Below are 16,750 nucleotides of genomic sequence, written 5' to 3' on the forward strand. Positions count from 1 at the left end.
CCTCAATTTTTGTTATTGAAGAGATTGATGATTTGGATAAGGCTTTCCTCCATTTCTTCATTTCCCTTCACTTTTGACCATCTTTAGGGGACTATAGTGCTAAAACCATATGTGACCCTGATTCCTCTTCTTTTCTACCCATGGTACTCTGGGTTGTCACATTGGTTTCCTACCAGGAGTGTTCTCTTCTGCTATGGCCCTCTATGCCCCTAGATCTTATGTCATATAAAGAATCACTGGATGACCTTTCAGGGTAGTCTAACTTGCTTTTGGGAAAATGTTCATCTTACCCAAGGTCTGAGGATATGTTGTTAGTTCTTCGTGTTCTTCCTCATTTTGATTCAGATTTCACAACATTTGGCAGGTTTGCTACATGGTTTGTGGCTTAAGACCGTAGTCATATCCTTATTTCATTGGCAGCTAAAATATTTTTGTTTTTTGGGGGTGTTCTTAGACTTTTTGAAGAAAGGGATGTGAGAATTAATGTTTATACCCCACGATCTTTCACCAGAATACATTTTGTCCTCCTTTAATTGCATTATGCCAATTTGTGTTATGAAATGTAGGGAGGTCATGAGTGCCATTCACCCACCAGGTTTAGGACCTAGATCTGAATTTTTATAGTCTCTTTACATTTTTGTCACAAAACTTTGCATCCAGCACTTTCTTCTCCATGCCCTTTGCCTTACCCCCTAGTGCCTGGAGGTTGGTTGGTTTGTTTGCTTTGTCTTGACTCCTCGTGTAGCCTCAATATCCTTTCCTTCTTTGTGGCAAGAACTTTCCTACTCTTCCTTCTCCTTAACATCTCTCATTTGAGCCCCCCCATTGCAGGGCCTCAAACAAGTAGTGGCCTGACTGTCACCACTGCAGTAATGACACTCCTCATCACCTCTGTTTATGGAACATTTATTTTATGCCAGTACTGCCACTAAAGCTTGCCTGTGCATTCTCTCTCCAGTAACCTAACAAAATCAATAGAATTGTCTGCCATTTAAATGTAGGATTCTATTTAGATGTGAGAAATAACATTTTCCTAAAACTGGCTCCAGAATTTTGTTTAGAGATGCCACTGTGCTTGTTCAAGAAAATACTTGGAAAGAAAGCCATGGGGTGGTAGAGCTTTTGTGATGTCAGAAGAAGAGCCGAGGACAGGAGAAGAAGGAGGAAGTCATGGCTTTGGTACTGGAAGGAAATGGTGAGAGCAATGAAAGGAGAGGAGAAGGAGCCAGAAAGTCAGAGGCTAGACCTGATAATGCACCAATAAGTCTCCTAGGGCTGCTCCATTTGAAGTGCCAACCCTGTCACTCCCATATCTGTTGGATCTATCTCCATCCCTAACTCTTCAGTTCAGTTGTTGTGCACAGGAGAGAGTTTACTGTGGTTTTATGAAAGGACCTAGGTTTCCCACTTCAGTCGAAGTCACAAGAGTTAAAACTATATGGTCTCAGGGGCTTGGATGCAGAAAGGACACCAGGCTAGAACCTCTGAGGAACTGGAAAATCACTGATGGCTGGGGCCTTGGAATTCTATTGGTTAGGGTATTGTGGTGGGGACAGGACACAGGGGATGCAGTAAGTTACTGTTTCCTGTATCTTAAGAAAGAGGCCACATTTGACCTCTGGGTTTTATGTAGGTAAGGAAAACGAGACTCAGAGAAAGTCAACAGCTTGCTTTGGGCCTCAACATACGGACTGTCTCTGTGCTATTTAGCAAACGTGGCCAGTTCCTTTCTGCACAGGGTATTTCCTCTGACATGACTGCAATCCAGAATGTTTTTCCCCAGAGAGGCACATGCCAGCTCCTTTTTCTCCTATAGAACTCTATGCAAATCATCTCCTCTGCCTAGCTTTCCCCCATTTCTTATAAAAAGTAGTCACCAAAATACCCATTTCCACCTCCAACTTCCATCTCCTTACCCTGCTTTATTTTTCTAGAGAACAGCATTTATTACCACCAGGTATATCACATACTCATTTGTTAGTCTATTTCCTCTAAAAGGATGTCAGCTTCATGAGGACAGGAATTTTCTTATTCACTTGTGTACATATGGTGCCCTGTACTGAGTTTACCATTGAGATGGTTCTCAATAAAGATTTGATAAATATACTCAGTTAATATTTGCTGGGTGCCCTCTGTTATGGAGGCCATGGACTCTTGGGTTTAAATTCCCAACTGATGAACTGCAACCCAGCCCATTAGTTTCTAAGATAGCCTTCCAGAGCACCACTTTTCTTCAAAACTGAGCCAATTGTGGAGTATGCCTGTTCTCACAAATACCTGCATCAACTTCTTAGTTTAATTTGAAGAGAACTTCAGGAAAATTTGGCTAAGAACCTCCAATACTTCAACCAGATACTATCCATCTCAGCAGTAGCATTTCCCCTGCAGGTGGCTCAGAGCATCAGAACTGGCCTTCCAAGGATTCACATTGCAGAGCTAAGGAGATGGCAAATCTGAGCACACAGTAGAGCCAGGAAGTGGTTAAGAGCGGGACCTCTGGCTCCAGATTGCACTGAATCCCAAATATTCACAATCAAAGTACCTTCCTTAAAGGATGATTGTGAAGCTAACTGTCAATACCATGTGCAGAGCGATATAGTAAAGGGTATGGGTAGACCACCTGATGGGCAGCCTTGCTAAATTCAAATCAGAGAACACTCCCTGGAAGAAAGGACTCTTCACCAGAGTTTTAAAGGAAAATCAAAGCATGAATTGAAGGAGCATATGGCCGTGGAAAGGAATTCATACTGAAAATTGAAAGAGCCATGGTGGCCTTCAGAAAGGAGCTGTTTCTCAGTTGGAGTGACTTGATTGGTCAGCTTTCTCTCACTGTAACAAAATACCTGATAAAACTAACTTATAAAGAAAAATGGTTTATTTGGACTTTCAGTTGTGAGGTTTCAGTCCATGATGAGTTGGTGCCATTGCTTTGAGCCTGTGACAAGGCAGCATATCATGGTGGGAGTGTGTGGTGGGGCCAAACCACTTTCCTCATGACCAGGAAGCAAAGAGAGAAAGGAAAGGGATGGGGTCCCACAATCCCCTTTGAGGACATGCTTCCAGTGGGACCTCCCATTAGGCTCCACCTCCTAAAGATTCCACTGCTTCCAATATAGCCACACATGGGCATTTGGGGACATTCAACAAACCACAGTGGTGACATGGGTGAAAAAAGGGGCTGAACCAGAAACTGTGGCTCCTGTTCACATTCATTAGCTGTGTAAGCTCAGGTCAGTTTCATTCTATCCGTACCCATTTCTCCTCTGTTAATTTCCCAAATGATAAGCCGCACATATACATTTGTGTAAATGCTAAGTGACAACAAACAATATTTGTGAATATTTATCAACTGTAAAGAACTTTCCTCATGCAGATTGCTGATATCTGTTCCAGGAAACTGGTGGTGCAAATAAAGGAAAGGGCTCTGGAGTAGGATTAGAAAGAACTGGTTGGTTGCGTCTGTTCCCTGAGACCTCTAAACTTTGTTGCATTGGCTAATTTTTCACTCTCTGAATCTTCCTCCCTTGTCTGTAAAAGCGGATGCTTGTGAGGATTAGAATATATCCAAAGAGCCTAGAAAAGAACCCTGAATGTCATCTGCATCAACGGCATGATGGCCACTGTTAGTTTAAGCATTTGCCACCTGCTGGACACTGTTCTAAGACAGTCATGTGCACTTCAACTTATGCAAAGTTACAGGAATGGTGGAGCCCAAATTAGAACCCAGGCAGCAAAACCCAGCCCAGAGGGGTAGTTATTGACAGCAGTGCAGATTTACTCCTGAGGTAGGACAATTTTGGAGAGATCCTTTGTGAAATAACAGAGTGCATGTTTTTTAATGCTAATGAAAAACAGAGATCCCTTATAAAGATCCTTGGATCTTTTTCAACTACTTTTTTGTTTTTTAACAAAATGGAATTGATTCGCTACTTCAGGGAGAAAGGAAGTTGAATTAACAATGAAAACTACTGAAACACCTGCTTTGACATCTAAGCTCTCCTCCCTATTTATAAAATCCCTGAAGACTATCCTGGTTAGCTTTGGATTTGTCCATAGCAGCAAAGGAATGTCTCTACATCCACAAGGACTAGGTGATAGGCTGGAATGGGAATTTAGCTGAGCAAGGAAGTAAGCTAATTTGTATTAGTTGAAAAGGTAAGAAACTGTACCCCAGTACAGGCAAGCTGGTTCACTCCTCAGAGATCTGCTTTTGCATTCTTCTATCCACATGTGAGGCCATAAATCCACAGGGCAAGAGAAAGTTTAGCCCTGTGGCTTCAACCTTATGCAACTTCCTCTGGAGGAATCATATGCCTATTTGCGAATTCTTCATGCTTGCCCTCCAGGTCACAGGTCAGAGCCAAACAGTGGATAGTCAGTCCTTGCAAGAGACCTCTCTCCATTCTTTGGTAAGAGTGGAAAATCTTCTAGTAGGATGTAGTCACTTCATTCCATGCTATGCTTTCCCTCCTGGGTATTTCTCTGGTGTGTGAAATATCAGCAATGACCCACCCATGCGGCGAGCTGTAGATTCTTTGTGAGCTCCATCCACACCACCTCTGAGGAGCCACGTTAGCAATGCCTGAGTCCTTGCCAGCTTGGAAACTATGTGGTATTCCTTAAACCTTCTTTCAATGTCTTATCAAGATCATCTGCCTGTGGAAAGGGCCATTAAAATAGACTGATTTTGGAATGTCACATGCCTAGAGAGTTCCTAGGAAGAATTCATCATAAAAATAAAATGCCACTTAAAAAAACAAAGACATAAATTAAAGTGATAAAATATATCTACTCGGAATGACTAGGACAAGAGGGAAGATCCTTCCTATATGCCCAACTGAAATGTTCTATGAAGTTTTAAGCAATCATGCTTACAGCAGATATAAATTAACTGAGACCATAAAATAGAGCAACTGTTCTTCATCTCCACTGATGAGAGAACAAAAGGAAAAGGGTGGTCAGTGCTAAGAAAGACTTCTACCAATGCCCATAGGAATGATTAGGAAACGTGGAAGTACTAAGAAGCCATCTCCTCCCATATATGTTCAAAAGGGCATAAGGTTAAATTTTACATGCACTTTGGAGTCCTTTGCACTTCACCAAGGTTGTAGCTACTCAACTCTAAATAAATGGAGCTCCTTACCTAAGAGCTACAAAATACAAATGCACATCTGAGATGATTATGAGAACTAATTAGCAACTGCGAATCCAAAGTGAAAATGAGCACCTATTTTGTGCCACTGGAGTTTGGCTTAAGGGCAGGGAATTGAGTGATTTAAGGAGATCTCTGGCCCCTTAGGCTACAAGCCTAAGATTAACAGCCACATGAACCAGAGACACATGATCACTAGTCATCCTATCTCAATTGCTGGTCTTTCCTTTTCTAAACCTGTGTTTGTGAAGGTAATCCAGAGCACATGCCTTGCCCACCCTCCAGAGATCTAGAGGCAGCTAATGGAAGTACAGACAACTAGGAAGAAAAGGATGTGATATTTTAAATAATGGCAGGAATTCAAAGTCATTCCATAAAACATATTGAATTCTGCATGTCTAATTAAGTTTGATTCATAAGAATGATTTAGTCATTTTGGGGTTTTGGTCAATTCAAATAAACTGTATTAGAAAATGTACCAGAGATGACAATTCTGAAAAACTATAATTTGTTAATCTTCAACTAACAAGTTATCTGAGGGTTTTTATTTTTGTTTCTTTTTGGTTTGGTAGGATATTCTATTTATTGTATTTTGGTGCTGAATGCTTTCCCTACAAAGATTTTTATGTTGTGTGTGTGTGTGTGTGTGTGTGTGTGTGTGTGTGTGTCTAGCACTACATGAAGAAAATTATGTACCATGACTAGGTGTGATTTTTCCAAGGAATTCAAGGTAATTCAACATGCAAAAGTCCATCTACGTTATAACCTAAGTCAATAAAATAAGAAAAAACCCATGTGATATCTCAATAGGGGCAGAAAGAGCATTTGACAAAATCCCATACCTTTTTATGATGAAAATACTCAACAAGTTATGAATAGAATGGAAATTCTATTCCTGGTAAAGGAATCTATCTATCTATCTAAATCCCACAGCTAAGTATTTTTAATATTGAAAAAGTTTAAGCTATCTAATATTAGGAACAAGACAAGGATTTTTATTATTTTAATTGGCCCATAAAAATTGTACATATTCATGGTATAATATTTTGACACATGTATACAATGTATAGCCATCAAATCAGGGTAATTAGTATGTGTATCACCTCTAATACTTATAATTTCTTTGTGTTGGAAACATTTGAGTTCCTCCCTTCTAACTACTTTGAAATATACAATAAAGTATTGTTAACTATAGTCACCCCATTGTGCTATGGAACACTGGGTCTTATTCTTCCTCTCCAGCTGTATTTTGTACCCATTTGCCAACTCTTCTCTATCTCCCCTTCCCTGCTGCCCTTCCTAATGACCACTGTTCTACTCTCTGCTTCTATGAGGTCAAGATTAGCTTTCTCAGCTTCCACATGTGACTGAGAACATGTAGTTTTTGTTTTATGTGCCTGGCTTCTTTCACTTGACATCTCCTCCAGGCTCATCCATATTGCTACAAAGGAGAGGTTTTCTTCCCTTTTTATGGCTGAATGAGATCTCTCTCTCTCTCTCTCTCTCTCTCTCTCTCTCTCTCTCTCTGTGTGTGTGTGTGTGTGTGTGTGTGTGTGTGTGTGTGACTTTTTTTTCACACATTCACCCACTGATAAACACCTAAGTTGATTCCACATCTTGGCTACCGTGAATCAGACTGCAATGAACATTGGAGTCTAGATGTTTCTTAGGCGTGCTGATTTCACTCTTCCATTCTTACCCCTTCTATAATATTTTTCAGAAAATTGGTCAAGGAAAAGAAATAAAAGAGCTTCAGCTTAAGCAAGAGTTGATATCTTAGTCCTGAGTCTGAAACGGTAGGACAGGCCAGCAGGTAGAACACAGTCTTCCTCAAGGAAGTGTGACATCCTTGAAGAAGAATTTCTTCTTCTCCGGGACACTCCTATTTTGGCTCTTAAGGCCTTCAGCTGACCAGATGAGGACCATCCATGTTATCAAGGATACTTCTGTACTTGAAGTCAAATGACTATAGGTGGTAATCACATCTACAAAATACCTTCACAGCAACATCTGACTTGTTTGACCAAATGACTGGGTCCTAAAGCCAAACTAAGTGGACATGTAAAATTTAGCCATCACAAGGGTGCCATAACCATTCAATGGGGAAAGAATATTTTTTTTTCGGCAAATGGTTCTGGGGAAACCAGATAGACATGTGCAAAAATTTAAAAAATATGCAATGTAGTGCTGTATGCAAAATTTAATTCAAAATGAAACCTAGACCTAAGTGTATGAGCCAAAATTAAAAAATTCTTAGAAAATATGAGAGTGAATTGTGACCTTGGATTAGGGAACTACTGATTAGATTAGACACCAAAAGTACAAGCAAAAAAAGAAACTTTTGTAAAGTAAAACCTTTGTACTCCAAAGAATACCATCAAGGAAATTTTAAAAACAAACCACCAAATGGGAGAGAATACTTAAAAAAAATGTATCTGACAAGAAGCCAGATAGGTATCCAGAATATGTAGAAGACTCTTACAACTCAATAATGTCAAGACAAATAGCCCTTATAAAAATGGGCAAGAGGTTTCTCCAAGGAATATATACATATGGTCAATGAATACATGAAAAGATGCTCAACATTGCTCATCAAGGAAATGCAAATTAAAACCACTCCAAACCCGACTAGAGTGGCTACAATCAAAAACAGAAAATAACAAGTATTGGCAAGGACATGGAGGAGTTGGAACCTTCGCACATTGCTGGAAAGCATGCATGATGGTGTGTCTGCTTTGGAAAACAGTTTGGCACTTCCTCATAATGCTAAGCATAGCATTATTATATGACCTAGCAATTCCATTCCTAGATATATGTCCAAGAGAATTGAAAACATATGTCCACTGAAAAACTTGGACATAAGTGTTCATAGTAGCTATATTCATAGTGGTTATTATTTATGATCGTCAAAAAGTGGAAACAACTCAGTGTCTATCAACTAATGAGTAAAAATGAATAAAATGTTGTATATCTGCATAAAAACAAATTTTATTAGAAAGGTAATCTTTGATTTTTGTAAAAAAGTTAGAAGATATGGATAAGAAAAAAATATCAAGAAAAACCCATCCCTAATCCCACAAGTTGGGTGGTGTCTTTCTAGATATTCATTCATTCATTCACTCATTCATGTCTCTGTCTATTAGCAGCATTAGAATTAGGCACTCTATAATGACTTGTGGCATACTTTGTTAAGCTCAGTTTATTTTGGATAGCTTTCCATGTCAATGCACATTCATTTATAATAGCTGGGTTTTTCTGTTTTTTTTTTCTTTAGTTCGGGTATTGAACCCAGGGGTGCTCAACCAACTAAGCTACATTCCAGCCCTTTTTAATTTTTTTTAAATTTTGAGACAAGATATCACTGAATTTCTGAGACTGTCCTTGAATTTAGATCCTCCTTCAGCCTGCTAAGTAGCTGGAATTACAGATAGGCACTAAGGCACTGGGCATGACAATAGCTTTCATAATGAGAGAGTAGCATTTCTTGGTATTGATGTATGAAGCCTGACAATATCAACAGGAGTCACCTCTCTCTTCTTCTACCCTTAGGTGGGTCCAAGATGTCTTTCCAAGAATCCAAGAATACCTCCTTTTCCCTTCATTTTCTGGCTTTTTTTTTTTTTTTTTTTTTTTTTTTTGTACCAGGGATTGAACACAGGGGCACTTAACCACTGAACCACATCACAAGCCCTTTTATATTTTATTTTGAGACAGAGTCTCACTAAGTTGCTTAGGGCTTCGCTAAGTTGCTGAGACTGACTTTGAACTTGTGATCCTCCTGTCTCAGCCTCCTGAGCCACTGGGATTACGGGCATGGGCTATCTAGAGCTTTTTACATCTTCCTTGACTGAAACTTTATGTCCGTTGATTAGTAAGTAACTAGCAACTTCCCTCTCCCTCCAGTGTCAGTCTTTCCCCCATCCTACTCATTGATTCTCTAAATTTGACTATTTTAGATACTGTGCATAAGTGGCATCTTTAAGTATTTGTCTTTCTGTAACTGACTTATTGTCCTTAGCACAGTATCCTCAAGGTTCACTCATGCGCTGCATATCATGAACTGACCTCTTTTCAAAGTCAAATGGCATTCCACTATGTGTATGGACCACATTTCTTCCGTGGATGAACATTTCCATTGTTTCTATGTCTTGCCTATAGTGAATATTGTGGCAGCAACTGTAGGAGTACTGATATCTCTTCGAGATCTTGATTTTGAATGACTACCCAGATCAAGTTGCAAACAAAGTACTGTAGATTAAACGATGTGCACATGGGAGGGACTTTCCTCAAGAGATTTCTAATCTAGTAGGACAGGGAAATGTGGGAGAACTGAATTTACATAACCCCCAAAATGTTCACAACATGCTCCTACCATCTTTCAGTTGCTAATCAAGTGACTTGGACCATTTGCTCTTGATCTCACTGAATCCACCTGACCTTTGCTGGCAGTTGTAGGAGAAAATGGCTAAAGTGATTTTTGTCTGGACTTTATCATCTGTGCAGTTCTAAGAAGAGAGAAAAGACATTTTCTGGGGACAGCTAGAAAGATTAATGCGGGGAGGCATTTGAGCTATGTGCTGATTTAAAAGTAGGATGTCATGGCAGAGATGAAGGAAGCAGTTGCTCTGGTCAGGAAGAGCAGCCCAGCTGAAGATCTGAGTGGGAAAGCCTGCAGCATTTGGTGGGCCAGGAGATGTATGATAGAAATAAGGAAAAAGCATGTGGGAGGCAGTGAATGAGAAGTTAGATAGGACCCAGGCTCTATCACAGAACTAGCACATTTGAAACACTTGCTTTTGTGAGTATATGTGTAAGAGAAAAATATACATAATAACTTATTTTTAAATCTGATAATTTGGGAACTTGTTAGAAATGCAGACTCTGTCTATCCCAGACCCACTGAAAAAGACTGCATTTCAATAAGATTCTCAGGGGACTCATGTCACGTTGAAGTTCAAGAAGCCTAAGTATATAGGACTTTCAAAGCCAAGGTAAGATTTATACATTTAGTACAACAGCCATTTGGAAGCAGACGGCTAACTCCCTGAGAGCATAAATTTTTGTCAGATAGAAAAATGAAGATAAAATATTGGCCCCAGCTCTTATCATTGGTAAGTACTCTGTGCTCTGTCAATGTGCAATCCTGTGTTCTGTGCTAAAAAATGAGTTTTTTTAAACACATATAAAGTGAATTGTGGAAACCACCAGAAGACACTGGGAGAGGCAGGGTCAGTGAGGATTTGAACAGAGTCTTTATTTAGTTTCCAAGTCCCTCTCTCCTCATGGACTCACAGGAGATCTCCTCTGCTTCATAGATGGATAGAAGGGCACAAAATGACCCTTTATCCAAAGTGTTGGCAGTCCACCAGAGCCAGGACAAGCCCTGGGATCCTGGAGTTCCCACTCCTTGGTACTCTGCATTGGGTACACCTGGGGCCTCCAGAAATCTCCGCACACAAGGAAACTCACTGAAGCCTCAGCCAGTAACAACCCATCAGGAGTAATGGTTTTGTCTTATTTGCCGAATTCAGTCACAATTTTGTTTGTTGAGCCAGCGTGACCACCAGCATCCTCTTTTCATTCTCAAAATTAGCTAAATTATCCAGCCACATGTCTTGCAGGTATGGGGTAATATTCAGGAATGCCTGGGTGAAGATCCTACCTCTGCTACTTATTAGCTCTGTGACCTGGTAAGTCACTGAAATTCTCCCTACTCCAGTTTCCTTATCTGTAAACTGGGATGCTAATCACACCACCTGCCTCATGGGATTGTTGTAAGGATTAAATGGACCAGTGCATATAGAATTCTTAACATGGCACACAGCAGAGTAAGGGTCGTTTAAGTGTTTACTATCAGTATTGATGTCATTGATTTGTTGATCAACTATAGTTGTTGAAGCGCTTCATTATGTCCCCTCTCTTCTCCCTTGAGTTCTGTGAGGTGGGAGAGAAATAGTATTTTCTCCATTTTCCAACAGGGGAACTGAAACTCAGAGAAGACAAAGGATGTGCTTCCCATCAAATGACATAAATAGTAGGATCCAAACCCAGGCAAGTCTGACACTCACTGTCCATGCTCCCCTTTTGAGGATTCCCCCGTTGCTTGAAGAAGTTTTAATCTAAATCAGAAGTTCTTAATGGTGCATCATGAAACTTTGGAAGTGGGTGTTACAGTTTTGGTATGCTTATCACTCCATTATTACTTTTAAAAAAATAGGTAATTTCACTTTTAAAGTATTTTCTCTTTTACTGGATTGGTCAGAGTGTCTACATAGTGTTGAGTAGCCCCAGTGAGGAGCTAGGAGGAGTCAGGGAAGGTGCTCGTGACTGAGTCTTCCAGCCATGCCCAGCTCAGCACACCAGACACTTCAGGGTGGCACTGACCATCACACACAGTTCACAGTTGTGTTCATTCTTAGTCTCATATAATTTAAGTATTCTATAGTAAATTATTTATTAAAGGTATGAAACATAAAGGACATCACATTGAAAACAAGTTAATGAGGAGCATAAAAGTAATAGTCATTCTACCAATTGGCCTCCTGATGAGACTTATCAAATTTAATTGTTATTCATCTTTTCAAAATTCTCATTAAGAAGTTCACAGTACTTCAAACACTAGGGCTGAAAAAGAAACTATATACATAATATCCAATTTGGTTTGTCTGGTGGGATAATATTAGTAGTATTATGGGATGAAGTATATCCCTCCCAAATTCTTATATTTGAGTCCTAACTCCCAAAACCTCGAAATGTGACTGTATTTAGAGACAGGGTCTTAGCGAGGTAATTAAGTGAAAAGGAGATACAAGGATGGTCTGTAATCCAACACAACTGGCATCCTTATGAGTAGAGGAGATTGGGACACAGGCACAGGGGGAAGGCCACTGAAGACACAGGAGAAGGTGGAGATCTGCAGACCCAGTAGAGAGTCCTCAGAAGAGACCAACCTGCTGACAGCTTGATCTCAGGCATCCAACCTCCGGAACTGGCAAAGTAAAGCTCTGTTGTTGAAGGACCCAGTTGGTGGGACTTCGTTATGGTAGCCCTAGCAAACCTGTGCCCATATCTAAAATTAGGTATTGTCACTGTATTCACACATTTGCAATGAGTTTTCTCAATGAAACTTTGCAACAACTCTCTAAGGTGTGTTACTATTGTCTCCTGAGAGTACAATTGAGAAAGATAAGGTATAAATGAGACACACGGTTTGCTTGGAGTCACACACTAAATTATCAAAAGTCAGATTTGAGTACAGGTTGTCTAACTGTCCATGCTGTTAACCTGGAGTAACTCTATCAACAATATCCATGTGTCATTTGCAAAGAAGTAGATACAAATTCCAGCTTTAAAATGCCTCTCTAATCTTTTTGTTTAAAACCAAAATACAAAAAAAATTATTAATAGAAATTAGTTTTTATGAGAATAATATGAGGGCTGGGGCTGTAGCTCAGGAGTGCAGCACTTGCCTCCCATGTGTGAGGCACTGGGTTTCATCCTTAGCACCACAAAAAATAAATAAATAAATAAAGATATTACGTGTCTCTCTATATATGTATATTTTAGAAGTATGAAAAATATTCCAAACAGGCAAGTAAAACATTTTGACATCATAAGATGTTAAATATCAATTTACATTTAATATGCATTTGTGATTCAGACCATGTTTTCTTATATAAAAAAAAAACTCAATTGAAAAATGGGGAAGTAAAAATAAATAAGAATATATACACATATACATACATACACATATATAAGCAATATATATTATATACAAGATATATAATATATATAATATATATATACACACATATATGTAAATGATAGCTCAAAATAAAAATTCAGGCTGGGGATATAGCTCAGTTGTTAGAGTATTTGTCTTGGAAGCAAAAGGCCCTGGGTTCAATCCACAGCACCACAAAAAAAAAAAAAAAAAATTGTCAAAGAAATTTTCATATTATACTTATATCAAATAAAAATGATATGCATTGCACCATATCATATCCAAATAAAATTCACTTACCAATTTATTCATTTACTCCACAAATATTTACTGAGCTTTAACTATGTTCCAAGTAGTAGACTAGAGATCAAAAGATAACAAGAAAGACATGGGTTCTGCATTTGTGGAGTTTGTAGTCCAGGACTGTAATCAATATCAGTGAAGTAACAAGTCAATGCAATCATGGTGAACTGTGAAAGGCTAAGAAGCGAGTGAGCCAGGATGAGCAGCTGTGGCGGGGAGAGGGGGATATTTTTGTTATACTTAAAGCCACAGCTTGAAGGAAGAGGTGGAGTTAGCTGAAGGCAAGATCATCTGGAGTGAGGAATCAGTGACTTTGAGCCCCTGAATTAAAGGGGAGGAGCAGTGAGAGGAGATGAGGGGTGACCCGGGCCCTGGGTCATGTGGGGCCGTGGTGCCATTGTGAGGACCTGACATCAATGGGAAGCCATGAGGTGTGATTACACGGGGAAGTAACGTGACATGGTCTGATCCATTTTGAGAAAGCACTTCAGCTGTTGTGTGGAGACCACCGCAGGAGGAAAGCACCTGTCGAGAGACCCCATTAGAGATGCCAGCAGCATCCCAGGAGTCGATGCGTTTTCTACAGAGTGGCAACAGAGACAGAAAGGAGATCAATTTGTGATGCATTTTGCTGATAGAGTTGAGCAGACTTGATAACAAAACATGTAAGAACATAGAGGATGGTGAAGGAAGGAGAGGAGTCCAGGATGATCCCTAAAGCTTTAGGAAGGATGAGGGGTCCTGTTTCCTGAGAGGAAAACGTGTGTGTGTGTGTGTGTGTGTGTGTGTGTGTGTGTGTGTGTGTGTGTGAGAGAGAGAGAGAGAAAGAGAGAGAGAGAGAGTGAGTATAGAGTGTGTGTGAGGGGGTTGCAGAAAGAGGCCCTCTAGCTCCAGTGCTGCAGATCCACGATGCCATCAAGTCTCAGGCTCCTTTCATTTTTCTGCTCTGCTGTCTTAGGTCATCATCTTCATGGTCACAAAACGGCTGCTGCACTTCCAGTCTTACATCCATGCTTAAAACAGGAAGATAAAAATAGAAAAAAATAAAACTTTCCCAGAAATCCTTACAGATTTCTCTTATACCCCCTTGGCTAAACCTCTGCCCCAAGTCTAGTCCTTATTACAAGGGAGGGTACAAAATGTAGAATGAAAATTGATATAACTGAGTTAATTAACCCCCTAACAAAATCAGGGGTCTATTATCAGCATGATGCAAGAATGGATAATGGGTGGATAACTAGCAACACATGGTAGACCACCCTCTGCTTGAGTTAGCTTGTGCATCTGAGTAGGCTAAAGGACAACATTGTTTTTAATTCACTTGAGTCTCAATTCTTTTGTTTTTTGGGAGACAGGTACAGGAGATTGAACTCAAGGGCACTTGGTCACTGAGCCACATCCCCAGCCCTATTTTGTATTATATTTAGAGGCAGGGTCTCACTGAGTTGCTTAGTGCCTCACTTTTGCTGAGGCTGGCTTTGAAATCGCAATCCTCCTGTATCAGGCTCCCGAGCCACTGGGATTACAGGCGTGCATCATAGTGCCCGGCTGAGTCTCAGTTCTTCTGGAGTAAATAAAATGCATGAGTACTGGCAAATCTGGACTTGTCCTCTAACAGAGAAGAATCTTTCCTTTGTAAAAAGACCAGTCTTATGTCTTTGACCTCCTAGCTGTCTCCCACCAGCATCCCCCAGCACCACAGTAATGGTGGCATGTGGAAGGATGGCCACTGGGCAAGGTGTTGTGCCCCTGGTTTGCTCACTTCAAATGTCCTGAGGGGATGGCGTGGCTGACTTGAATGTTGGTCCTTTTATCTTACATATCACCTATGATTCTTGGAAGGCAAGTGCTACTTTAGGTCCGTCTCCTCATTTTAGACTCCAGGGCAGTCCAGGGGACCCAGGAACATCGGCCAGCCTCCCTGGAATGCTGAAGCATTAGTCTCTGTACATTATAAGGCACCTCAAACCTGAACCTTCTCTTCCCTGGCATAAAGCAGAGGCCCATCTAAACACCAGCCCATTATCCTTGCACAAATATAGACTGGGCTCTGGTGGAATCAATCTGAAAACGTTTAATAAATCTGCAGCCCAAGTGCCAACTACTTTGTTTAAGGGAAAAGATGTTCACTTTATTTTTTCCTAAAGAAAACTTCTAACTGAATATAAATCAACTTCCCGGGTATGCTCCTCATACCTGATAATAAAAACAGTCTTCATGGAGAGGAATCTGTGGTCTCCTGAGAAGAACTTCAGCCAACACTGAAAGGGGAAGAAGAGAAAAGAAAAGGAAGGGAAAGGCTCTTTTCGTGTTGAATCACAAACTGCTGTTCCTCTGGAAGAAATCCAGCCAATGAGAGCCTTGTCAAGTTACTCTAGTGAAAACAAGAACAATTAAGACAATACAAACCATCTCCAAATGCTCCAATCTGAGATCTGCCGAACATCTCAAGTTATTTTCCAAATGCTTGGGGATTGGCTCATGGTTGGGAAGTTTTCCTGAAGGTTTGTCTAAAGGCTCCTATTTTTATTCCATCTCTTTGCAGTTAATATCCCACTAATGCATCTGCTCGGAATCCTTCATCCAGTACTTGTGAGGTGTCTTCAGACTCTGGCAGTGCCCCTTCCCCTCATGAAGTGGCCAGAAATTCCAGAGCGTCAACCATGATTACTTTTCAGAGCAGGTATCTTTCCCTTCCTCTTTGTCCCTTTTCAGGGATAAGGAAGGCTCTGATGGGCGAGAAGGGGGAAGGAGCCGAGTCACGTGTGTACTGCAGAAGGATGTCCAAAGCCTTGGGGGAAGCAGGAGCTGAGCTCATGGTTTTGAAAGGATGGTAGAGGGATGAAACCTGTTCTTACGGCCCCAGAGCTATGAAACTAGGACCAAGCAGCCAGGAAGAAAGAGCCACCTCTCTTCTCCAAAGTGATATCTTTGTTAGAGGTTTGTACTGGTTCATCATTCAGTTTTTTGGAGACTGAAAAGTGAATTAGTGAAGCTGTTCAAGAATAAGATTGAATAGATTGAGCAGTGAACCACTTTGAGGTCTTTAAACACCTCTAATCAGCACAGGGCTGGTACATACAAAGTGCCAGATAGGTATTTGTTCAATAGGTGACTAGTCAATTGGATGAAAAATTGACAGAGCATTGGCGTATCAAACATCAACACACCGTTGAAAAATCGAGGTAAGTAGTATGGAAGTCCCCAATGCTCTCAACGTAGCCGTGCTTTTCTCTGACTGCCTGTCAGAGGCAATTGCTGAAGTTTAATGAAGACAACTTTACTTCCTCTATTTCCTTCTTTAGCACCTTCCCAAGGTTAAGGTTGAAACTGCTCTTCTATTGCCACGTGATTGTGGCCTCTGCTCTCACAGCTGAGGATGTTCGGAAAATGGCAATCTTTAAGTCTGGTTAGGCTTAAATGACATGCGTGGTCTTTGCGTTAGTGCGGTTAACCAGATGCTTAGTGAAATCGTGTCATGTTACGGAGCTCTCTTGAGAGGGTCCGGGGTCATGAATTCGCAGTCAGGCCAACACTGTTCCTTTGTTCCATAACCATCTTTGAAGGTCTGC

This window comes from Sciurus vulgaris, assembly GCF_902686455.1.
Source record: "Sciurus vulgaris genome assembly, chromosome: 14".
In the NCBI taxonomy this organism is placed as follows: domain Eukaryota; kingdom Metazoa; phylum Chordata; class Mammalia; order Rodentia; family Sciuridae; genus Sciurus; species Sciurus vulgaris.